Source organism: Dasypus novemcinctus, chromosome X (genome assembly GCF_030445035.2).
Source record: "Dasypus novemcinctus isolate mDasNov1 chromosome X, mDasNov1.1.hap2, whole genome shotgun sequence".
NCBI lineage: Eukaryota > Metazoa > Chordata > Mammalia > Cingulata > Dasypodidae > Dasypus > Dasypus novemcinctus.
Window position 1 is genome coordinate 110,108,662 of NC_080704.1, and position 25,364 is coordinate 110,134,025.

A 25,364-nucleotide genomic window follows, 5' to 3' on the forward strand; every position below is an offset into this window, starting at 1 on the left:
GCTCTGGGGGCAAAATGGCCTATCGAAGTATTAATATTGAAGCAGCAAAAGAGCATCATCTTACAGAGAGAGTGGCAGGCAGTTTCCTCCAGGAAGCTTCTGTGACCTGGGACCAGCCACCCATCCCTGTGCAAATAGCCCGACATTCACCCCCTCGTTGATAGGTCATCCTCCTGGTGTTCTTTCCTGTCCCAATCTTTCTCTTTACTACATGGTGCCCTGCCAGAGGCGAAGCCCTCTGCGTGTTCGGGTTCTCCTAGGACTGCTTTATCCTTCCTATGATATCAAGAAAAGTTATGATTTTTATATATTGTCTGGCTTCGTTCTGATTGTTAGGCTAAGAGTCGCATATTTTCAGGTTTCTGCAAATTAATAAGGGAATGTCCAAATTACTTTAAACATTCACATGAATCACCTGACACAGTTGACAAAATATCAGGAATTAAAGTAAGTCTCAACAAATTTTGTTTTATCTCCAGACGGAGGAAACTAGAAATCAGTAAGTAAAATATCAACTGGAAAATCCACAACTGCTTGGAAATTAAGCAACACATTTACATATATATATATATAAAACAGAAAACCATTGGACCTACAAACACTATAGAGTCATTAGAAATTATTAACATTAACGTTCAAATCACTTCAGCAAAACGAAGGGGAAAGTCATTTTCATTTTCAGAATTTGTCACCATCCTTATCTTGACGCAAAAGAGAGAAGCTATGTCCATTCTCAGCTGTGGTTTCACATTGTGAAGTCTCCATGATTTAAAGAAGACAACAAAGAAAAAACACGTGGCGAAACATTCCGTAGTCCCCCTCAATTTCTGCGGCTCTGCATCCCAGAAAGGCTCTTACTGGCTCAGCCCGACATAACTTTGACGACGGTGGCCCAATGGACGTGGCTTAGGGACTGTCGGTACATGATTGGCTGAGAGAATGGAGGGTGGAGCAGGGCCTGCTCTTATTGGTCGCCCCCAGCATCCGCGTAATTAACATATTCACCAGTTTTGAAGGTTTGCATTTTGAAAAACAAATGGCTCTTGCCTGGAAAAGAGTAAAATCAGAGAAATGTAAATGAATTAGAGTCCAAGGAGCTTGCATAGATACGGTTTATTGACATTGTAGTTTGAGGTAGTTCTGTCCTGTGTTTTGGGTCCTCACGTATATCCACGAATTCCTTAATTTGGGTCATATTGAAGGAGGTTTGATTAGGCTGTGTTTGTTTCATTAATTCTGAATCCCTGTGGGTGGTGCTTATAGTTTTTCATTTACAACACTACGTCTCCTTCTTCCCTTATATTGACTTTTCTAACACACTGTTTAGATCAAGACTTCTCATTTACTGCCTGTCTTCCTCATTCACTGCTGTGTATGAATAATCAGATGTACTAATTTCTTCTTCCATTCTTCAACATCAAGCCCAAATTTCCCTCTGTTCATCCCATGTTTCATGTCTCAAGCAACCTGCATTCCAGGTCCTCATTCCACAGCCCAATTTTCATGTACTTGAACAAGTTTTACACAAATTCTTATTTGCTGTCTTAATTTACAATTGCGAGACAGTCCAAAATCACTCAAATTTCCTAGTGGATTTGATATGTTAAAATGTCTTCTCCTGTAATACAACGTGAATGAGACCAGCTTGCAAAATTAACTTTGTTAATATCTGTGTATGGCTGATTGACAAACCCTGGTACTTTGAAGGAGCAGCAATTATCATGACAGAAATTAAGCCAATGGTGAAATGCATTTTTTAAAAAAATTTCTCCATAGCGCTTTCTATGTACGGGTGTATGAGTATGAAAAGAGCTTTTGCCTTCCAAAAATTTTGTTCTGCATGTGTAAGAAAATCATGTGGTAATGTCCTGGAGGATTTACTTCAGGTTGATTTCCTGGTAGTATTTGTAGGTCTCTTGGGCAGAAAATTCTTTTTGTATCATTTTATGTGTTTTTTTCCTATACAATTCCTAAATAATAATAAATAAAAATCCTGATGATGGGGCTCATTTGTCCTGAATTCTGCCTCTACTGGTCCTAAGGCAACTCTGGAGGCTAAATGGCCCATCAAAAGTATACTGCTTTGGATGGAAAATTCTAGACTTTTATACCTTCTCACTGGTCAGCCATCCTCATATATGATTGCACTCTGGTATTCAACTCTCTCTGGTATTCTTTTCTTTCCCCAGTCTTTCTCCTGAATACATGGTGTTCATATTGGGTCTTTCCAGGGACTGTCTTAATCCTCTGATGATTGCGTCAAGAGGGCTAGGATTATTGCAGATTTTCTAGCCTTTTTCTCATTATTAGACTCACAGTGGCTTATTTATAGATTTTTACAACCTAATCCGTAAGGGATTCCTGAATTATTGTAAAAGTACAAATAGAAAACCTAACAAAATTGACCAAATATTGTTTTTTTTTAAAGAAAAAAAAAGTTTCTGCTGTTTTTTTTTTTCTCTTTTAGAATTTTAACTTTATTTTTAAAGATACTTAGATTACATTAAAAATGTAGGGAATTCCCATATGCCCCACTCTCTACCCCTGCCACACTTTCCCACATTACCATCGTTCATTAGTGTGGTACATTTGTTACAACTGACGAACACATATTGGAGCATTGCCACTAAGTGTGGATTAGAGTTTACATTATAGTTTAAACTCTCTCCCACACAATTTTGTAAGGTGTGACAAGAGATATAATTGTCATTGCAATGTCCCCAGAATGCCCCCATATTACACCTATTTTTCCCTCTCTCTCCCCCTCAGAGCCTCTGGTGGCCAGTGCGAACACGCCCCATCTTGCCTGCCAGTTTTTAATGGCTGTTCAAAGCTTCTGTGGGGAACGGAGTCCAGAACTTCTCACTCCTCCATCTTAGTTGGGGTGGGCCTAGTCTGGTTAGGTTTTTTATTAATCAACTTTATTGATACATATTCATAAAGTATATAATCCATCGAATGCGTACAACCAATGGTATTTGATATAATCACATCGTTGTGCATTCATCACTCCAATCATTATTAGAGTATTTTCATTACTCCACTAAAAATAATCATAGTAAACCAAAAACAAATAAACCCTACCCCTTAATAATCACCTCTCAATCTCTATCCTTCCCTGCCATGTGTAGCTGCTATTTCATTTCCGTCTCTCTAATTTATTGTATGTATACTTTGTATAGACGGAACCAAACAATATGTATTACCTTTTGTATAGCTTCTTTCACTAAGTGTACGTCCTTTTTTTTTACCCTTAATGGAAGATTATTGATATAGTATACCCTACTGTCCATAGTTTGCTTTGGTTGTATTTTCGCTGATATTAACATCTCGTAACATTTACGTGCATTTGTTTAGTCGCAAAGAAAAACAGTCATATACGCAATATTACCCAAACTCCTATTTCACATGAGGTTTCACTATGCTATACAGTCCCATGTTGCATTTTTTAGCCTTCCTTCTAGTAATATACATGACCTTACATTTTTCCTTGAAACCACCGTCATACCAATATACGAACACTATTCGTTACAACCATGCTTTCACCACGTCTTAATAAATACCAAATGATTGAAACGACAGAGCATTGTTCTCTCTCTCAACAGAGGAACCTAGAAATCAAAAAGAAAAAAGCAATTGGAGAATATTCAACTGATTGGAAATTAAGCAATACACTGATTTTTAAAATACTGAGAGAAAAAAACATTGGTTCAAGAAGAAAACACAGAATATTAGATAATATTAATATTAACAATTACATTCAAATTGCCTACTCAAAAGGAAGGAAAAAGTCATCTGCATTCTAACTGATTATCATCCTTCTGTTAGTTTGATAGAAGTGAAAGGAGCGATGCACACTCTCCTCTCTAATTTTGTATTTTGAACTCTCCAAGATTTATATGAAACAATAAAGAAAGAACACACAATGAAACGCAACGTATTTCTCCTCAATCTCTTTGTTTGAATATCCCAGAAACACTCTTCTTGGCTCAGCCCGACAATACTTTAAATACGTTGTGCCAGCGGATGTGGTTTAGTGTCTGTAGGTACAACATTGGCTGAGAGAGTGGAGCATGGAGCAGGGCCTGCTCTCATTGGACACACCCAGCATCCAAGTAATTTGTAATTGTAGGTTATGTAGGTCTGACTTTTTAAACAACCAAGATCATAACCTGGAAGGGAATGCAATCGGATAAATCTGAATGAAATAGAATAGCATTTTCAGAACCCAAGGAGAATGGAAACATATTGTTTCTTTTTTTATTTTAAAAGATACAGAGATCACACAAAATGTTACATTAAAAAAATAAGAGGTTCCCATATACCCCCCTCCCCACACCCCCCACTCCCCCCCCACATCAACAACTTCTTTCATTTGTGTGGTACCTTCATTGCATTTGATGACTACATTTTGGAGCACTGCTACGCCGCATGGACTATAGTTTACGTTTTAGTTTACACTTTCTCACAGACCCTTCAGTGGGTTATGGCAGGATATATAATGTCCTGCATCTTTCCCTGCAGTATCATTCAGGACAACTCCAAGTCCTGAAAATGCCCCCATATCACACCTCTTCTTCCCTCTCCTGCTTTCAGCAACTCCGGTGGCCACAGTCTGCACATCAATGATGTAATATCTTCCATTGCTAGAGTCACAATAATTCTACAGTAGAATACCAGTAAGTCCAATCTAATCCATGTTGTATTCCTCCATCCTGAGGACCCTGGGATGGCGATGTCCACTCCACCTCTAAATCGAGAGGGGGCTTAGATCCTACGTGGCTGATGGATGGGATTCTCCTGCTTGCAGCTGTAGACTCTATCGGTTCCCTGGTGTGATGGCTGACCAACCTCACCTCCTTGTTAGCTGACCTGGGTAAGTCCGATGAACTGGAGAGTAGGTGTTGCAACTCTGCTGAGGCTCCGGGCCCAGCTAGGACATGGACAGTCCAGAGATTCAGGTCTCCTGAGCATACATCAACCCCGGTGCCAACCACAGCTTCAGTAAAAGTGACGGAAGTGGCATGTGTAGAGAAGTCACATCTGAGTCCAACTCCCTTCACATTCAGGTGCCCACATTCCAAAGTAGGGCCCACTGGCAAGGCACCGAACTCCAGAGCCATCTGCCATGACCGTAGGACCTGGGTGTCTCCATAGCCCTCAGGAGCACCACTAGCTGGGGTTGTATCTACTTTGCCTGTCTCTGAGGTCCTGCTGAGATGTGCGTGACCTCCCAATTGATTTTGAAGTCTCTTAGCCATATAAACTCATTTGCCTTTACAGTTGCCCCTTTTATTCAAGGTCTTTTTCTAGTTGCATCACCAGCTGGTGCTTGGTAGTAATCCCTCGGCACCAGGGAAGCTGATCCTATCCACAGGAGTCATGTCCCACACTGGGGGAAGGTAATGCTTTTATATGCTGAGTCTGGCTTAGAGAGTGGTCACATTTGAGCAACATGGAGGCTCTCAGGAGGTAACTCTTAGGCACCCTGCAGCTCTAGGCCTAGCTGGAATTTCAAGCACACAGGCTCATAAGCATAGTCATCAGTATCAAGGGCCCATCATTGGATCATCCTTCTTCACTGGTCTTTGCCCTTGCACTTGGGAGGTTGTTGCTGTTCCACTGGGGGATGTGACAGAGCTCCCCAGGATGGAAACTCAGCACTCCCTCAGTTGTTGTGTGAAATTCTACCCACTATGTCAATACCCAACAAATGTCCGAACATATCTATATACCCTATATGCATGCCCTGGCGAACTCCCGCCCACCCATGCATCTCCCGTCAATGACACCCCACACCAATGCTTGTCCCCTGCCATAGCTGAACCTGTCTGTGGTCCAAACCTTCTTCTAAGCTGTTTCTGTACTGTGTTTGGGTCCTCGGTCCTATATTTCACTGAATTCCTTATTATGGGTCAAATTGTAAGAAGTTTAGTGTATATTTCTTCAACACAATTTGTTTCTTTCTGGTTTGACGCTTATAATTTGTCATTTACAGCACTAAAACTGTTTCCCTTATATCACCTTCTCTGTAAAGCTCACCATGAACTCAAGATTGCTCACTTAGTCCTTCTCTTCCTCATTCACCCACTGAATGAATAATCATTTATACTAATTTCTCCATCCATTCTTCAGCATGCAGCCCTAATTTTTCCCTCTTCATCTCAGATTTCATCTTTTTCAATCACTCTGCTTTCCTCAAAGCTCAATTTTTAGTTATCCTGCATTTAAAAGAGTTTTACTGATGCTTCAGTTTGCTTTTTGAATTTACAGATGCAAATCACCCCACAAGCACAATAAGTGTCCTAGTGGATTTGATAGATTAAAATGACTTTTCACATAATACAATATGTATGAGACCAGCATGTAAGCATAACTTTGGTAATACTTTTCTATAGCATATTGACAAGCACTGGCAATTTGAAGCACAACAATTAGCATGATAGTTATTTAGTGAAATGTAGCTTTTTGGAGCTTGTCTACAGTTCTTTCTCTAAACAGTCTCTTTGATCTAAAAAAAGTCTTTGGTTTCCAAAACTTTTTTCTTCTAGATTTTTATGACAATTACGTGGCACCCTCCTGGATGGTTTACTTGCAGTTGACTTCTTGGTAGTTTTTCTAGGTCTGTTTGGGCCACACGTTCTTTTTTTCAAAGCCTTTAAAAACTTCTTTTTCCTAATATTCAAGTATTATAATAAGCAATAATCCTGATGACAGGTCTCTTTTATCCTAAATCCTGACTCTAATGAGGTAAAATGGACCATTTGAATTATTCGGCTTTGGACCAAAAAGTCAGGCCTTCATACGCATCAAGTGTCTTTATCTGTAGCATCTGACAGGTTGATTACAGTTTGCTATGGTGTGGGTCTCTTTCGGTTTACCCTTTTCGGAGGGACTGAGCATCTTGGATGAGTATATTTATGTCTTTCGGTAAATTTGTTAAGTTTTCAGACTTTATTTCTTTGAATATTCTTTCCCCCTTTTTTCTCTTTCTTCTCCTTCTGGGATTTCCACAATACGTATATTGGAATGCTTGATGGTATCCCACAGGATCCTCAGGCTCTGTTCACTTTTCTTCATTCCTTCTTTTTGCTCCTCAGAGTGAATGATTTCAACTGGCTTATCTTAAACTTCTCTGATTCTTTATTCTGCCAGCTCTAATCTGCTGTTGATCCCCTCTGAGGAATTTTTAATTTCTGTTACTGTGGCCTTCAGCTCTATTTGATTCCCTTTCATAATTCCCATCTCTTTCTTGATTTTCTGTTTGTGTTCACCTATCATTTTCTTGATTTCCATTATTGTTCCACGTTTTCCTTTAGCTCTCTGAGTGTATTTAAGTCCATTGTAAAAAAGACTTTGTCTGGTATATCCCAGGTGTGCTCCTCCTCATTGACGGCTTCTAATGTGTTAATCTTCTCCTTTGCCATGGCCACCATTTACTGTTTCTTTGTATGTTTGTAACCTTTTGTTGAGAATTTGACGGTTTGATATTTCAATATGTTATCCTTGGAATTTATTCCCTGAGGTGGCTTGTCCTTAAGTGTTTATAAGGATAGTCTTATGACACAATGTTCCTTGAAAGCCAGGAACTAACAGAAAGAAGAAAAAGGACGAAGAGGAGGAGGAGAAAACACCTTTCCCAGTCTTTGCAGATTGACCTGTGTTGAGTGTTCTCCTTCAGAGCTTATGCAGTCGATGAAAATAGCTTCACTTCAAAGCCCTGGGGCCTCCCTGGTCCTTTCTGCACCTGTCTTTTCTTCGTGTTGCATCCTGCTGAACCAGCAGCAGGACTCACCCCAAAAGAAGAAAAAGGGGACTATCTGGATGGGACTGTCCCAAACTGCCCTCAATGGGGCTGGTTGTGATTCCAGAGAAAGGGGCATTAAATGCCAGGGTGATCAGTCTAAAGCATTCATTAGGGGAACTTACTTACAGAGAGCTAGAGCTACCTTGCAATGGACAGAAGGATGGCAAGAAGTTCACTCCAGTAAGTCTGCTCCTACTGCAGCCTCTCTATAGGTTACATATGGCTGGGAAACAAACGTAGCTAAATGCCAGGGACTCCCACCTGCAATTTTTGGGAAAACACCTTGATATATGCCCTTTTCTCAAAATGAGATGTGCTTGGGGTAGGCAGTATTTAAGGTTGGAGCAGCTAAATCTCAGCACGCTTCCAGGGTGTCATAGGAAAGGATGTCTTAGGAGGAAGAGGGCAGGAGGGAGGCCAATTCTTGGTCAGGTAGAAGTTGCTACGTGTATCACACACTTGAGTGTGGCATGTAGCCCTAGGAATTTCCAGTCTGCATGGCTCTAAACAGTTTCCTCATGGTCCTGGGCACTGCACTCTACATCCTACAGGCAGCAATTCCTTGGGCTCTAGTCAACGCACTTGTCTGAGTTCACCAAGAATTTTGTAGGAGAATTCCGTGAGCTTCCTTCTACATGCAGGGCAAGTCCTTTGGGACACCACCGGACAGATTGGGCCAGACATACAAGCTCCCAGTACGTGCACGACGGTTACTCTGCTCCCTCCGGGATCAGGATCAGCGATTCACACTGGGGAGCATGAGCCAACTCCCTCCATGCCAAGCCAAAGCTGGGTGGGGGAGGGGCCAGCCAGGGCACCCCAGGATCCTACTGCTTTAAAAAAATTATTTAGAGAAGTTGTAGGTTAACAGAAAAGTGTTCCCATGTCCTCCCCTTTTGTTAACACTTTGCATTGAAGTCTCGTCTTTGTTACAACTGATGAAAGAATATTAAAATTGTACTCTTAACTATGGTCCATAGTTTACATGAGGATGTATTTTTCCCGTTTATCTCCCTACTATTAATACCTTGCATTAGCGTGATACATATTTTATACTTCATGAAGGAACAATTTTATAATTGTACTACTAACTGTAGTCCATCATTTACACTAGGGTTCACGACATTGTAGAGTGCTATGTTTCATCCTTTAATTTTTATTCTAGGAACATATATAGGACCTAAAACTTGCCTTTTTTTTTTTACCACATTCATATACACAATTCAGTGCTATTAATTAACTAACAATATTATGCTATCATCACCACCATCCATTTCCAAAATTTTACAATAGACCTAAATAGAAATTCTGTACTAATTAAGCAAGACATTCCCATTCCCTGCCTCCCACCCAGGCCCTGGTAGTGTATATTCTGGTTTCTGACTCTATCACCTTGCTTATTCTGATTATTTCATACCAGTGAGATATCCAGTATTTGTACTTTTATGTCTGGCTTATTTCACTCAGCATAATGGCGTCAAGATTCATCCATGTTGCCCCATGCATCAGAAGCTCATTACTTTTTCCAGCTTGAGTAGGTTATCTTTTCACTCTCCTGTCCAAGTCCTTCGAGGCACAGACATTTATCATTTTGAGGAGGTCCCATTATCTATTTTTTCTTTTGTTGCTTGTGCTTTCAGTGTAAAGCTGAAGAAAACATTGCCTATCACAATATGCTGAAGATGCTCCCCTACATTTTCTTCTGGTAGTTTTATAGTCTGCTGCTTATATTTAGGCTTTGGTTTTTGAGCTAATTTTTGTATATGGTGTGAGGTAGGAGTTCCACTTCATTCTTTTCCACATGGATATCCAGCTCTACCGGCACCATTTGTTGAAGAGAGTATTCTTTCCCAAGTGAGTGGACTTGGCGGCCTTCTCAAAATTCAGTTGGCTATAAATGTGTGGGTCAATTTCTGAACTCTCAGTTTGATTCCTTTGGTCTCTATAGCTGTCCTTGTGCCAGTATCATGCTGTGCTGACCACCGTATTCTCTGTAATGAGCTTTTAAACTCAGGAAATTTCATTCTTCTTTTTCAAGGTGTTTTTGGTTATTTGAGGCTTATTGAAAATCCTTTGAATGTGCAAAACCACCTTTCTCTTGCTGCTTTCAGAATTCTCTCTTTATCTTTGTCATTTGACATTCTGATTTATATGTGTCTCAGAGTAGGTCTATTAGGATTTATTCTGTTTGGAGTACATTGCACTTTTTGGACATTATATTTGTGTCTTTCAAAAGAGTTGGGAAATTTTTAGCCTTTCTTTCCTCAGATATTCTTTCCGCCCCTTTTCCCTTCTCATGATGCGTATGCTTATGTACTTTATGCCGTTTCTCAAATCCCTGAGCACTGCTCAGTTTTTCTCTTCTTTTCTCTATCTGTTCTTCTGAATGTATGATTTAGATTGTCCTTTCTTCTAGTTCACTGACTTTTTCTTCTGCCTGTTCAAATTTGCTGTTGCATGCCTTTAGTGTGATTTTAATATCCAGTATTGTGCCTTTCATCCCCATAATTTCTGTTGTTTATTTTTATACTTTCAAATTCTTCTTTATGTTCACACATTGCCTTCTTAATATCCTTTAGCTCTCTATCGATATTTTCATTAATCTCCTTGATTTGATTTAGAGTTTGTTTGAAGTACTTTGATTAGTTGTTCTAAATTCTGTGTCTCTTCGGAAGTTTTGTTTTTTCCCTTGTCTGAGTCATATCTTCTTGTTTCTTAGTAGGGCTTGCAAGTTTTGGATGCTGTCTAGGCATCTGAGTATCTTGATGAGTTAACTCTGACGGTGCATTTCTCCCCCTTGTCTAAGGTTGGTTTTTTTTATGGGCTTTGTGTTAAGGCTCCTTTTTGAGGCTCGGTCCAACTTATTCTAGACTCTTAGAATAACCCATGTTTAACTTTTCAGATTTTCATAGCTCTTCTTCACCTGATTTTTGCCCTGGATATGTTTATCATTTTTAAGAGTGCACTTCTTTTGGAATTGTTTCCCCAGAGGAAGCTGCCTTTCCTCTATTCCTTCTCCAGGAATCTTGATTTGTGTAGAATTTTCTCTCCAGGTCCTATGATTTCTTTAAATTCTCTCCCTCACTCAGTGCCCCATTTTTCTTACACTTCTCAGTTCTGGGACCTGTCTTGTCCTAAAGCAGTTCAATCCGCGCCCCCCCCCCCCCCCGCCTTTTCTTCTGTGAGGTTTTTCTGCCTCTGGTTTCTTCCCCTTCAGGGTATACCATTGCAGGGACCAGGTGGTCACTCCAGAAAGGTGGGTCAATCCAGAGAAATCTGTTTTGCATGCATGCATGTATTTATTCATTTATTATGTTCAATATAAAACTCAGAGTAAGAATTTATTGAGTCATTTAATTCCCACTGTTTTCACATAGATCAAATGCCTTTGATTCCTACAGAGGTTTATAAAACCTACTAAATAACTAGCAATGCTTCTTCACATCTCATAATACACAATATGTTCTTTTTTTCCCCTATTTTTTTAGATGGTATTCAAAAAATATAAGAGGTCCCCATATATCCCCCACCCCCCTCACCGCACTCCTCCCACATCGACAACCAGAAACTGGATTGAGTGTACATAGCTCTTGCCCACAGTTCAGCTGCAGTCTCCCTCTCTCTGTTCTGTAACCTCCATGGGCCTTTTTGTACACAGCATACCTTATCAGCTAGAGCTCAGCCCCGGGTCTCTGTGGACTTGGGTCCTTGTGCCTGGATATGCGTGGGGTTCTAATTCACTGTTGTTAGCGGCTCTACAGTCTGCATGTGCAGCAGGACACATATCCGGGCTGTGCTGCCTCTGTGCGACTCCCAACCTGCACTGGGCCAAGTGAGGGGGATGGGACCAGACTGCCGGGGCCAGGACACACATTTCCTACCTGATCTTGGAGATTCTTTTTCTTTTTCTTTTTCTTCTTTTCAGCAACTGCAGAGTCTTTCTCCAGTTCTGTCATCTCCCGGAGTTCTAAGAAAGTGGGATTTGTCCTTTTATTTGTTGATCCTTAGGGGAAACTTTTCCAGGGGATGTCTTATGTCGCCATTTTAATGGCGTCACTCCCTAGGAGGCCCTGAGCATCAAAATCAAAGGCTCTAGAGCCACCAAAGTTTTCACTGAAAGAGCTGTCTCCTGCTATAGTTAGAGCTACTTTAGTTTTAGGTCTTGTGGCACTCTGCTGATTTTAGGAGCATTTTTACCATGAACTAAATATCAACTCTATCTGTAGTGTAGTTTGTTCAAAGGAAAATAGATTTTGTTTACCATTTAACTGCTTTACTCAACAGTCACTTCTGTTCTTTTTCTAGGACAGCCTGATTCACCACGCTGTACTTATCTGGGTAACCAAATCAGGTAGATAATTGTAGCTAGTCACTCTCAGATCTTTGCTGAATGGACAGATGAGTGTGAATTGATGAATGTGTATTGGCTAGGACAGTGACCCCATGATGCCCTAGGAGAATACTGTTGTATTGCATGGCTGATCTGTATGATCTTTTTCTGGGCCCTCTTGGAGGTGTTTGTCTTCCTCCCCTGCACTGCATTTTTCTTTCCTCTCTCACTCTACAAAGTTGTCGGTTCTCCAGTGCTGTGCCCCTGAGAATGGGAGCATGTGATTCCTCTGCGGTCTGCTTGTCTCATTGACTCTTCCCAATAACCCTTTGTGGTATAGACTCCTTTTACCCTCAAGTTTTGGGCAAGGAAGCATACAAGTCACAGAGAGACGAAATAACTTGTCCAAAGGTTGTATAGCTAGTAAAATGGTAGAGCAGGGATTCAAATGCAGGTCCCTCTTGAGTCCAGAGCCCAAGCACTTGAACATTCCCCTCTGCCATCCTCTCTCTCAGACTGTGGTGATGGCGCATCCAAGGCCTGGATACTCAGGAAGACAGTCTCAGGTAGTCCCTTTCCAGCAAACATTTTCATACTTTGGTCTTTTTCTTGAAGGCAATGTGATCAGCTCAGAGAGGTAAAAGCAAATGCATCAAGTCATCCTTCCTGCAAAGGAATATAATGAACCTGATTTGCTTGTGCAACCACAGAAGTTTTTTCGAGTAGCAGTTAGCAAGTTCATCACTTCTTGTGCTCAATTCCAAGTTTCAATAGCTGTCTCAAAAATTTGCACAGCCATTCCTTGTTCTTCAACTGTGGCCCAAATACTGTGTTGTAAGTTGGTGCGGGAAAGGGCGTGAATCTTGGAGTGGGGAAAGAATTCAGGCTGGAGTAAAACAGCCATTATTTGATGATCCATTTAACTCTCTATACCTCAACATTGCTGCAGAGACCTGAATGCTGTTCCCACCTCTAGAATATCCAGCTATATATCTGATGTGTTGAAAATCCCCTCAATCGATTGTCTTGTTTTTAATTGATGGCCACACAGTTATGTCGGCATCCTTACCTGGCTCTTTAGAGATGTTTCCTTACCATTTGAAACGACTGAGGAGAGCAAAATATGCAGCGAAATAGTAGTAATGCTAAGGGCTTAATTACAATTATTATTATAATAATTGCTCAAATATTGCAATTCCCCAAATATTGGTAGTTAATATGGCACTTCTCTGTTGGCCAGAATATTGAATGTACCAGAACTTATTTTTCCTCTGACCTTGTGAGTTTATTGCATCCCCCTTTCCTTTCCTTATTACCCTTACATCTGACACTCATGCCAATTTGGTGGTGTTTGGACCAGGCATTGCTACAGTATTAAGGAAACTCATCATTGATTAACAGCAACTGTACTCTGTGCTAAGCACTTTACATGGCATACCTCAATTACCTTTCATGACATCCTTGTGATGTAAATAGTGTTATTATTTCCATTCTTATGGATGAAGAAACTGAACCACAAAATATTAAGTCACTTACCCATGATCATACAGACACAAAGTTGCCAAGCCGGGAATCAAACACAATTCAACACTTTTAAGAAATCAGGGTCAAAATATTTGTATTAGAATATGTATTAAATTCTATTAAATTCTAAGGAGTTTATAAAACTCACTTGCCTGTGCCATTTTGTAAGGATATTAAGTCATGATACTAAATGATATATATATATATATATATATTCAAAGATTTATTTATTTAGTTATTCTCCTCCCTTCCCCTCCTCCCGCCCTGCTGTTTTTGCTGTGTTGTCTTCTCTTCTCATTTTCTCTCCTGTACGGTTCACTGGGATTCAATTCTGGAGACCTCTGATGGGGAGAGAGGTTCCCCGTCAATTGCGCCACCTCAGTTCCTGGTTTCTGCTGCGCTTCACCTTGACTCTCCCCTTGTCTCTCTTTTTTTTTTTTTTTTTTTTTTATTTATTTATTTATTTTTTTTATTGACTTTGTAATAATATTACATTAAAAATATATATGTGAGGTCCCATTCAACCCCACCCCCCCACCCCACCTCTCCCCCCCCCCCCCCCCCCCAGCAACACTCGTTCCCATCATCATGACACATCCATTGGATTTGGTAAGTACATCTTTGGGCACCTCTGCACCTCATAGTCAATGGTCCACATCATGGCCCACACTCTCCTCCATTCCATCCAGTGGGCCCTGTGAGGATTTACAATGTCCGGTGATTGCCTCTGAAGCACCATCCAGGGCAGCTCCATGTCCCGAAGACGCCTCCACCTCTCATCTCTTCCTGCCTTTCCCCATACCCATCAGCCACCATGTCCACTTTTCCCAATCCAATGCCACCTCTTCTATGTGGACATTGGATTGGTTGTGTCCATTGCACCTCTATGTCAAGAGGAGGCTCAGATTCCACATGGATGCTGGATGCAATCCTCCCACTTTCAGTTGTAATCACTCTAGGCTCCATGGTGTGGTGGTTGTCCTTCTTCAACTCCATCTTAGCTGAGTGTGGTAAGTCCAATCCTTGTCTCTCTTTTGATGCGTCATCGTCTTGCAGCGTGACTCGCTTGCGCGGGGCACTGGCTCACCACACAGGCACTCGCGTGGGCACTGGCTTGCCACGCAGGCACACTTTCTTGTCTTCTTTTTCACCAGGGGGCCCCAGGGATCGAACCCAGGTCCTCCCATACGGTAGGTGGAAGCCCTTTCACTTGAGCCGCATCTGCTTCCCATAAATGATATTTTTGACCTTTTGCAAAGATGAAGTGGGCATGAAATTCCATTTCATGTTTTCTCTTTTGATTAAGTTCCATCATATTACTTCTTTCTGACATTTTGCCCTTTTCTATCCTCAATACACACTGGCAGGACAAATGTGTAAAGTCACTGCCTAGTGATTTTGCTATCTTTGCAAAGGTTGTAGATGAGAAGACAACCACTTGGCCTGTGGGAGTTGCTATTACAAAGGCAGACCACAGGAACATGAGCTGAGCCACAACCTGGCTAACTCACCATGTGCAGACACAGTCAGAGCTGGGGCTGAGGGAAGGAGACTCTGGATTCCATGATTGTTCCAACGCTGTTTCTAGGATCACAGAAAAGTAGACCTAAACTGCCATGTGTGCAATGACGGCTACTGGACCACTGTGAATTATGTTCAGGGCTCTGGGAAGTCATGTGCCAAGAAGAAGTCTCCACATCCATGGGCAGTCCTCATCTAGCAAAACCTACCGAAGCAGGTGGAAAGCTCAGGGCTTGATTCAAAAGACAGAACTACATCATTTCCCCTGATGCAAAGCAGGGACCAGAAGAGGGGCCTTTTGCATTCTCTTTGTCTACATGGCAATAATAAAAATATTAATATTAATAATAATTTTGCACTCACTTCCTATTCTCCCCCACACTTATCCCTGCCCCACTAGTTCTTTGCTTACCAATTATTTTTCTCCTTATAGATCCAGCCTCTGTGAAATTACATCTGGGCGGCAGACTTGGCACACTGGTTAGGGTGTCTGTCTACCACATGGGAGGTCCGCGGTTCAAACCCCGGGCCTCCTTGACCCGTGTGGAGCTGGCCCATGTGCAGTGCTGATGCGCTCAAGGAGTGCCGTGCCATGCAGGAGTGTCCCCTGTGTAGGGGAGCCCCATGCGCAAGGAGTGTGCCCCATGAGGAGAGCCGCCCAGTGTGAAAGAAAGTGCAGCCTGCCCAGGAATGGTGCCGCACACGTGGAGAGCTGACACAACAAGATGACACAACAAAAAATGAAACACAGATTCCCGTGCCACTGACAACAACAGAAGTGGACAAAAAAGATGCAGCAAATAGACACAGAGAACAGACAACTGGGGTGGGGGGGGGAGGGGAGAGAAATAAATAAATATTTAAGAAAAAAAGAAATTACATCTGATCTTCAAAATCTAACTGCATAAAACTGCATGATGGCCGAAGGGTATGCAATACACATGTTCTCTCCTATGACATACTAAGCAGAGTTTATTATTTTTTACTTCAATTTCCAACTCTAACAAGGCTGCTCTGCCCATGGATCTTGTAGGTCAGTGCACCTTGCAAGAGGAGGAGACTGTTACACACAACAGCCTGCAAAGGCTAAAGGCACACCCCCAGACATGGCTCTCCCTCCTTTGTATCCACCTTTTTGCTTTAGGAGGTACCAGAGATTGAACCCAGGACCTCGTACGTGGGAAGCAGGCGATCCAGTACTGAGCTATATCCGCTCCCCAATGACAGTTTTTTGCTTTTTTATTAGGAGGTGCTAGGGATTGAACCTGGGACCTTGTACATGGGAAGCAGACTCTCAACACTTGAGCTACATCCACTTCCCAGTATCCACTTTTCTTGGGACACGTCCCATAGTCTATTTGGTCACAGAGTCAACCATCTGCATTCTGTAAGTCCCTGGAGGAAAAGTACTCTCTCTTACTGATCTCCATATTCCCTCTACAGCCGCTTAGACATAACAGGCTCTGGACAAATGCCTGCTGAATTGAGGAAATGCCTTTCACTTCCCCCAAGTGTCTATCTTGGCTAGCTATTACAGCTGAGTCCTGAAAATATTTTCAGTGGTGAACTACTTATCCAAAGCAGTGGTTCTTATACTTGAGTATGCATCAGAATCGCTGGGATGGCACACTAAAACACAGACTACTGGGCCTTACATCCAGTGTCAGACTCCTTAGGTCTGGAGTGGGGCTTAAGGATATGCATTTCTAATAAGTTCTTAGATGATGCTGATGCTGCTGGTCCAGGAACCACAGTTGGAGAACCAGTGATCTAAAATTAAAGTCCCCTGCTGAGGCTCAGGGCCCAGCTGGCACATAGCCAGTCCAGAGATTCAAGGCTCCTGAGCATACACCAACCCCAGTACCAACCAAGGTTCAGTAAACGTGATAGAACAAGCATGTGCAGAGAGGTCACATCTGGGTCCAACTCCATCACACTCAGGAGCACAAATTCCAAAGTAGGGCCCAGTGACAAGGCAATGAACTCCAGAGCCATCTGCCATGACCATAGGACCTGGGTGTCTCTGTAGCCCTCAGGAGCACCATTACCTGGGGTTGTATCTTCTTTGGCTGTGTCTGAGATCCTGCTGAGACGTGCATAAGCACGACCCCTCTGATGACCTCCCAATTCATTTTGAAATCTCTTAGCCATATAAACTCATTTGCCTTTACCATTTTCCCCTTTTATTCAAGGTCTTTTTCTAGTTGCATCACCAGCTGGTGCTTGGTACAAATCCCTCGGCACCAGGGGCTCATCCCCAGGAGTCATGTCCCATGCTGGGGGAAGGTAATGCATTTACATGCTGAGTTTGGCTTAGAGAGTGGCCACGTTTGAGCACCTTGAGGCTCTCAGGAGATAAGTCTTAGGCACACTGCAGCTCTAGGCCTAGTTCAAATTTCAAGCGTACAGTCTCATAAGCATAGTCATCAGTATCAAGGGGTCATCATTAGCCATGCTTCTTCACTGTCTTTGCCCTAGTACTTAGGGGATTTTTGCTGCTACATTGGGGAGTTTGACAGAGTTTCCCAGAACTCTCTGTTTTGTTGGGCTTACCCAGGTCAGCTACAGGGAGGCGAGGATGTTCAAACACCACATGACGGAACTGAGAGTGTCTAAAGCTGCAAGCAGGTGAATCCCATTCATCAGCCACGTGGGATCTAAGCCCCCTCTCTATTTAGAGGTGGAGTGGACATTGCCACCCCCAGGTCTTCTGGATAGAAAAATAAAATATGGATTAGAGTGAATTTAGTGTTATTCTAGTATAGAATTATTGTGACTCTAGCAAACTAAAATTATATCATTGATGTGGAGACAGTGGCCTCAGGAGTTGATGAAGGCAGGGAGGGGGAAAAAGAGTTACGATATTGTGTCATTTTTGGGACTTGGAGTTGTCCTCAGTGATATTGTAGGGGAAATGCAGGACATTATATATCCTGCCATAACCCACTGAATGGACTGGGAGAGAGTGTAAACTACAACATAAACTATAAAGCATGCTGTGTAGCAGTGCTCCAAAATGTACTCATCAAATGCAATGAATGTGCCACACTAATGAAAGAAGTTGTTGATGTGGGAGGAGTGGGGGGTGTGGGGTATATGGGAATCTCTTACATTTTTTAATGTTACATTTTATATGATTTATGTATCTTTGGAAAAAGATAATAATTTTAAAAATAGCAAAAAAAAAATCCTGTGGACCCATTACACCATCTGTTTCTAATCACAACATCAGTAATACTTAACCAAGTTCCAGGAAAGAAGCATTCTAAATGAGAGAAACCCAGAAGGTAGATCATAGAAACAAATGATTAAGTAACACATCATAAAAGGAGAGAAGTATTAATATATACACCATCACTTTGTAAGACTATGACAGGAGAACATCTCTTGGTTGACTGAATTGGAATCTCTGCGGCTGAAACCCAGGAATACACACTAATCACCTGGAATGATTCTAATTCTCGCAGCTCAGGGACTGTACTTGTACATGTTCTCCTAGATATAGTCACAAATAATTTTTGACACCTAAGTGAAGTCCTGTGCAATGTCCTAAGCTACTCCCTTTACTAAATGAGTGTCAACTTCTCCCTTGTATCCTCGAAAACATATCCCTCTCTGGTCTTCAGTTTATTTACTTACTAAATTCTGTTCTGCCATGCAGTATGTTCTAGTTCTGCCCTAGGCTCTGCCATCAAACTTCCTTTATCTTTTCCCCATAAATGTAGCTGCTACAACAGGGACTTAGTGCTGTCAGTCGTGTAATTAAGAAATAGATTCAGGGTCCTAACTCAAAATCCCTGCTTAGAGTGGGCTTATTGGAAATAAAAAACTCACCTAGGTTGAAAAGTGAACCTAGTGACTAGAAGAACACCCCCACATTACATATTTAAGAAATGTACAGTGATGGCGGCGGATTGGCCCAGTGGTTAGGGCGTCCGTCTACCACACGGGAGGTCCGCGGTTCAAACCCCGGGCCTCCTTGACCCGTGTGGAGCTGGCCCAGGCGCAGTGCTGATGCGTGCAGGGAGTGCCCTGCCACGCAGGGGTGTCCCTCGCGTAGGGGAGCCCCACGCTCAAGGAGTGCATCCGTGAGGAGAACCGCCCAGCACTAAAATAAAGTGCAGCCTGCCCAGGAATGGTGCCGCACACATGGAGAACTGACACAAGATGATGCAACAAAAAGAAACACAGATTCCCATGCTGCTGACAACAGAAGCGGACAAAGACAGACACAGCAAATAGACACAGAGAACAGACAACCGGGGTGGGGGGGAAGGGGAGAGAAATAAATAAATGAATCTTTAAAAAATAATAATTCTTAAAAAAAAAAGAAATGTACAGTGAAAGTACTCCAGGAGAGCAATTATTTTTACCATCTCCTATCTGTATATTCACTTAGGGGAAACGGATGTGGTTCAACCAATTGGGCTCCTGTCTACCATATAGGAGGTCAAGTGTTCAATCCCCAGGGCCTCCTGGTGAGGGCAAGCTGGCCCGCATCGCGAGCTGGCCCCCTCAGGAATGCAGCCCTGTGCAGGAGTGCCACCCTGCGTGGGAATGTCACCCCACGTGGGAAAGCTGCCTGACATGGAGAGCTGGCGCAGTAAGATGATGCAACAAGAGACACAGAGGAGAGAAAATAGGAAGATATAGCATAACAGGGGAGCTGAGGTGGCGCAAGAGAGTAATTGCCTCTCCTCCAGTCCAGAAGGTCCCAGGATTGGTTCCCAGAGTTGCCTAATGAGAATACAAGCAGACACAGAAGAACACACTGCTAATGGACAAAGAGAACAGACAATAGGGGGAACGGGGAGGCAGAATAAAAAATAAATCTTAAAAAATATTTAATTAAAAAAAAGAATAAAGACAAAATAAATAAATAAATAAATAATTTTAAAATAGTCACTTAGTAGCTACGTAACTTTCACCTTCCAATTCTCATTTGCTCCCATTCAGTTTAACACTTACATGGCCGAGGGTGGAATCAATACTTTAATGAAAAGGATAGTTACCAGATGTACTTAATCACTGGAGTTTAACTGTTCACTCCCAGCTCACCTGACATTTACCCTGTTCTTTAGGCCCATTTAAATGGACCTCATCTTGTCTGGATTATGTCTGAAATAAAGTGCAAAGGCAGAGATTGGTGAATCTATCATAAAGGTAGAGCAACTTTATCAAACTTTTGAATGGCAACCCTGAAAGGGCAGCAACTGTGTTGGATGAAGAGTCCGGATCCAAAAAGATCCAATAGTGAGCAAACTTAAGCACATCCAGAATACAAACAGATGGTTCCCCATCCATGTAACTTGGGTTCAAAGAATCTGAGAAGTTTCAGCTGGAGAAGACTTGGAGGTACAGGAATTAGGCATATAAATTACTTCAAATACTAGGTAACAGATTAAGTACACTGTGCGGGGCTCCAGCATGCAGTCCTAGGACAATTGGATAGAAGCTATGGGGGGGAGGTTTGGGCACAACGTAAACAGCATGCCAGTGAAAGTGGCTGAGTGACTTTGCAGGACAGTGGTTTCAGGCAGGTAGTAAGGTATTGGTGACCAACATGATCACTTCCAAGACTGAACTAAGCCTTGTGATTGTGTCACTTCATTGCCACTTGATGAGTCTGGACTCACCTACTGTTTTGCTTGTGGAGGTTTATGTCAGAGGATATAGCAGGAAACTTCCACTTCTGTAACCTTAGTGGGTATTTAAAGATGTCAGCCCTTAGAACGGGGAGGCCAATAATACCTGAACTTGCAAATATGTATGGACAACATAATCCCTTCTTTGTAGGAAAAGATACGTAGATTAAAACATCAGACTCAGGGTGCTAATACAACCAAATGCTAACACTTCTAATTGGTTGGATTATAGGTGATCTATAAAGCAAATTTAAAGTGATAAAAACATTAAGAGCCAGGATTAGAACATGTCCATTTTTTTTAATTTATTTTTTATTTCTCTCCCCTTCCCCATTGCGCCCTGCCACAAGTTGTCTGCTCTCTGTCCATTTGCCATGTGTTCCTCTGTGTCTGCCTGTATTCTTGTTAGTGGCACAGGGAATCTGTGTCTTTTTTTATTGTGTCATCTTGCTGCGCCAGCTCTCCATGTGTGGGGAGCCATTCCTGGGCATGCCGCACTTTTTCATGCTGGGCGGCTCTCCTTATGGGGTGCACTCCTTGTGAGTGGGGCTCCCCCATGTGGGGGACACCCCTGCATGGTACGGCACTCCTTGCGTGCATCAGCACCACACATGGGCCAACTCATCACACGGGTCAGGAGGCCCTGGGTATGAACCCTGAACCTCCTGTGTGGTAGGCGGACTCCCCATCCATTGGGCCAAATCCACTTTCTAGACATGTCCACTTAGATGTACTCCCTGTGCTATGAACAACAAACATGCTTAGTTCATAAAAATGCTAAGTTCTGTTCAGTACAAGAACCAGACCAGAGGTTTCAAGCTATGGGTCATTAGATATATGAGGATCTTAGCTTAGGCTGAACAGAATACGTGAGGTGCTTAACACAGTGCATGTTACCAAATGCCTCCTGTCTTACTCCCCATCCAACCCTGAAAAATACTTTCCAGGAGGAAAAAGAGCCCAGTTTGAATTTCTATCCCTTATTCACCTTGAGCAGGTCACTTAAAATCCTACATTTTCATTTCACCTCTTCTCTTCAATAAGGGGATTCATCTACATGACCTCCTCTCCAAAGATTCCCTAAATCTGATTCCAACTCTATGGAAAAAGCACCTAGCATATCCAAGTCAGAACACAATGGACCTGGACAGAGGACAGCATTTCTGATGTGAATAATCTGCTAAAGCAGCTTTCCCTAAACTATTTTGTTTGGTTGGAAAGAATATCCTTGTGTACGTTCATTCCTTAGAAGACCACCAAGAATAAACAAGAGACTCAAAATAATTATTATATTATTTTATTGCTACATTTGAAAGGAAAATAAATTGAGAGGTTGCTAGGGCATGCAACTTCCTGAAAACTATGGAATAATGGAGGCAACCATTGGAGGATGTTAAAAGTGACCTAACTTGTAGGGAGTACAAGGACTACATACACAGAGATCATCAATGGTGAGATTACTGATAGCATCAGCTATCTGGAATTTATACACCAATGGGAGTTTTAAAATCAGGATAATGGAACATTGGCTACCCCATACCCTTTAACTAGTGAGTATGGATGAGAAGATTGAAGAAGATGCCTAAATTCTCTACAAACGCATTAGTTTACAAAAAACAATCCTATTACAAAGACATCCAGACAATGCTGAAATTTGCTCTTGCAAGGAGATCCCCATTTTATGATGTTTGGACACATTCTTTCTCCTGCTGGATAGCTAGGGGGGAAAAACAGTCATTAAAAGAGTGTTTTTCTAAGATTAAGTTCAGTTTCCTCAAAAAGAACTCTTTGCCAAGACACAGAAGGCTAGCATACATGCTTTACAGTTAATGTGTCAAGGCACTGATCACAAATCCTCACAGTGAGGTATATATGTGCACGTGTGTATTTGTGTACATGTTTACCACCTGAACATTCATTAGAATCTGTATCAACCATTTTCTTATTTTTCACAATGAGAGGTCGATTTATGCTGTTGCCGTTTTTTCCATAGATTTTTCTGAGACTGAAGAGAAAGTGAAGCATTTTCCTTTAGGATTTATCTATCACTATACAATTAGGAAATTACATTCTTTCAGGCAAATTTTAAGTAACTTTGGAGCCCTCAAATAACGGTGACATGAAAAAAAGTGCCCCTTAGCTTTTGTGAATAAACTGTCTCCACCAGGCTGTAACTCCTTGAGTCTGGGAGTCTTGAGCATATTCAAGATCTAAACTTGTTCTTCCATCTTATGTTATTGTCAGGCAGAGGATGCCAAAACTAGAGAGTTTACCTCATTCTTTAGGGATCAGATCATGAACCCAATTCGCCAGATGTAGAAAAATGACAATCATAAAGTGGACAAAACTGAGATTTTTCTAGATCCAAATCCAATTCAAAATTGGTTTTAGTGTGGTTTTCAGTAATTTTCCAAAAGAAACTATTTTTTATTCTTCTATTACTACTAGGGTCTATTATGTGAGAATCACTTATATAACCTAAGTAAAAAGACAATTTGATATTTTTAACTATTTCATTAAACACAAGTGGACTCTAATTATTGCTTATATTGTGGCAAAGTTTACTTAAAAGTGTTTATTTACTGAACTTGTAAACTTTCACCAGTGTTTGTATTCATTAGGAAACCCCCCTGACTTACTTTCCTTTGATGGGAGAGTGTTTTTTTCTTCAGTGTTAGTTTTCTTTAGTTTTGACCTGTCGAACTTCTCCACTTCGGACAAGTCTGGTTTATCACTCATCTTGTCTAAAAGAAAAAAAAAAAATTTTTTAAAAAGCTTACCTGGCATAACTATTACCAGACAGCCAAAAATCCTCACATTTACTATCACTTTGTATTTTACCCACTGATTTTTAATACGAAAGCAGCAACAGATCTTAGAAAAGTCAGGTTTTAATTAGAATATTTCCAATTCCATATCATCACTCTACTTCTTATACAGGCCTTTGCATAAGGATACAAAAGAAACTAACACATTCTAGAAACCAGAGGTCAATCTGACTCTGAAAATCACAGCAAAGGTAAAATGGAGGTGATAAAAGTACAAAAGCAGATAGGGACAGAAAAGAAAAATAAGGTCTGTGTTTAACCAGTTATGGGAAACAGCTCTATTTGAGCACATTCACTTTGTATTCAATTACTTTTTGGTATTTTTTACTTGGGGGTAGGGAGCAGCACACAAAAAGTGTAAGTTGTGCCAGTTTCTTTTCATTTTACCTATTCAAAGATAGATTAAAAGAACTACAATACGATAGTAAGAGAGGGAAGGGATTTAGTCAGGGCATAACTAATCTCACAACAGCTCCTAGTGGCACATGGTTTGTAAACACTATAAGGAATGGACAGCTAATCAGGAGCAGACAGACCCAGTTCATGTGCTGCAGCGGTTCTCCAGAATGTATTCACCGGGTGCAGTGGATGTGCCACAATGATGGAAGAGTTTGTTGATGGGGGAGGGGTGGGCGTGGGTGGGGTGGGGGGTATATGGGGACCTCCTATTTTTTTAATGTAACATTTAAAAGAAAATAAAGAAAAAAATTAAAAAAACAAAGGGAGAGGCAAGTTGATGAGGCTCAGAGATGCGTGGCCGTGGACCTGATGAAATGCCTGGTGCCCTGAGCACATTCGGGTTAGTCCTGAAGAGACAATAGGAGACCCAGAAACCGGAAAGCACGCCTTCCCAGCGCGTGCTTGGCCCCACCCTGGCCGGGTAAGACGAGTCCAGGCCCCAGTGTAGAGTGGAGGCCCCCAGTCAGCCAGAGCCCTGACTGCTTCAACCCAGTCAAGGTCGCCCTAAAACCCTCCTCTACCGAGCAGATCAGTCGCCAAGCTCCATAGCCAAGGAAACCAGGACTAACCGTTAATTCCTAACAGAGCTGGTGCACAGGCTCTCAAGAGCAGTTTGCTGATATCTTCTCCTGACTATCGCTGTCGGCGCTCAGTCTAATGCCACCGAGGAGGAGAGGGCGAGGGGCGGCCCCCAAACTCCTGGTCCTCGCAGCCTCGGAGCTGCAGCTACGGCTGCCGGGTCCCGTCCTCGGCCTTCCGCGGCCGGCACCCGGGGGGTTCGGCTTCCGGCCGAAGGCGCCGCGGGAAGACAAAGGCGCAGACTCGCCCCGCGGAGGCGCAGATTCGCGACGCCACCCCGACCGAAGTGTGAAGGCGCGACACGCCCCGCCCGCAGCACCGCGCCGTCGCGTCCCCCGGCTCCCGGCGGGACCGCTCGTGCTCACCTGAAAGCTTGAAGACCTGTTAAGAGACAACTACTGGGCGCCGACAGCTCCTCACCGTGAGCGAGGTTAGCGTTCCCGCGCAGAGCCCCGCCGCTCTATCCCCGGGGCGGGCCCCGCCCAGGGCGCCGCCCAGTCCTCTCTGATTGGCCGAGGAACGCGGGCTCGCCTCCCCGGCGAACTCCGCTTTAGCCTTGCGGGCCTCCTCCCACAGTATCCCCTCTACTTAAGACGAACCCCCAACAGTGCTTGATGAAGTCTGTCGGGTCCCGCCTCCTGGGTCCCGCTCCAGCCTTCTGAATGGCCGAG

General features: G+C 42.5%; 1 long non-coding RNA gene across 1 annotated transcript; it reads right to left on the reverse strand.

Annotated features, from left to right (window-relative positions):
* Window positions 1-11,650: 11,650 nt before the first annotated feature.
* On the reverse strand, window positions 11,651-25,086 carry LOC139438202 (uncharacterized). Its single transcript, XR_011648013.1, has 3 exons — window positions 25,059-25,086; window positions 23,467-23,571; window positions 11,651-11,774 (listed from the first exon to the last, which is right to left on the reverse strand). It is a non-coding gene; the product is annotated as an uncharacterized lncRNA (long non-coding RNA).
* Between the last annotated feature and the right edge of the window lie 278 nt (window positions 25,087-25,364).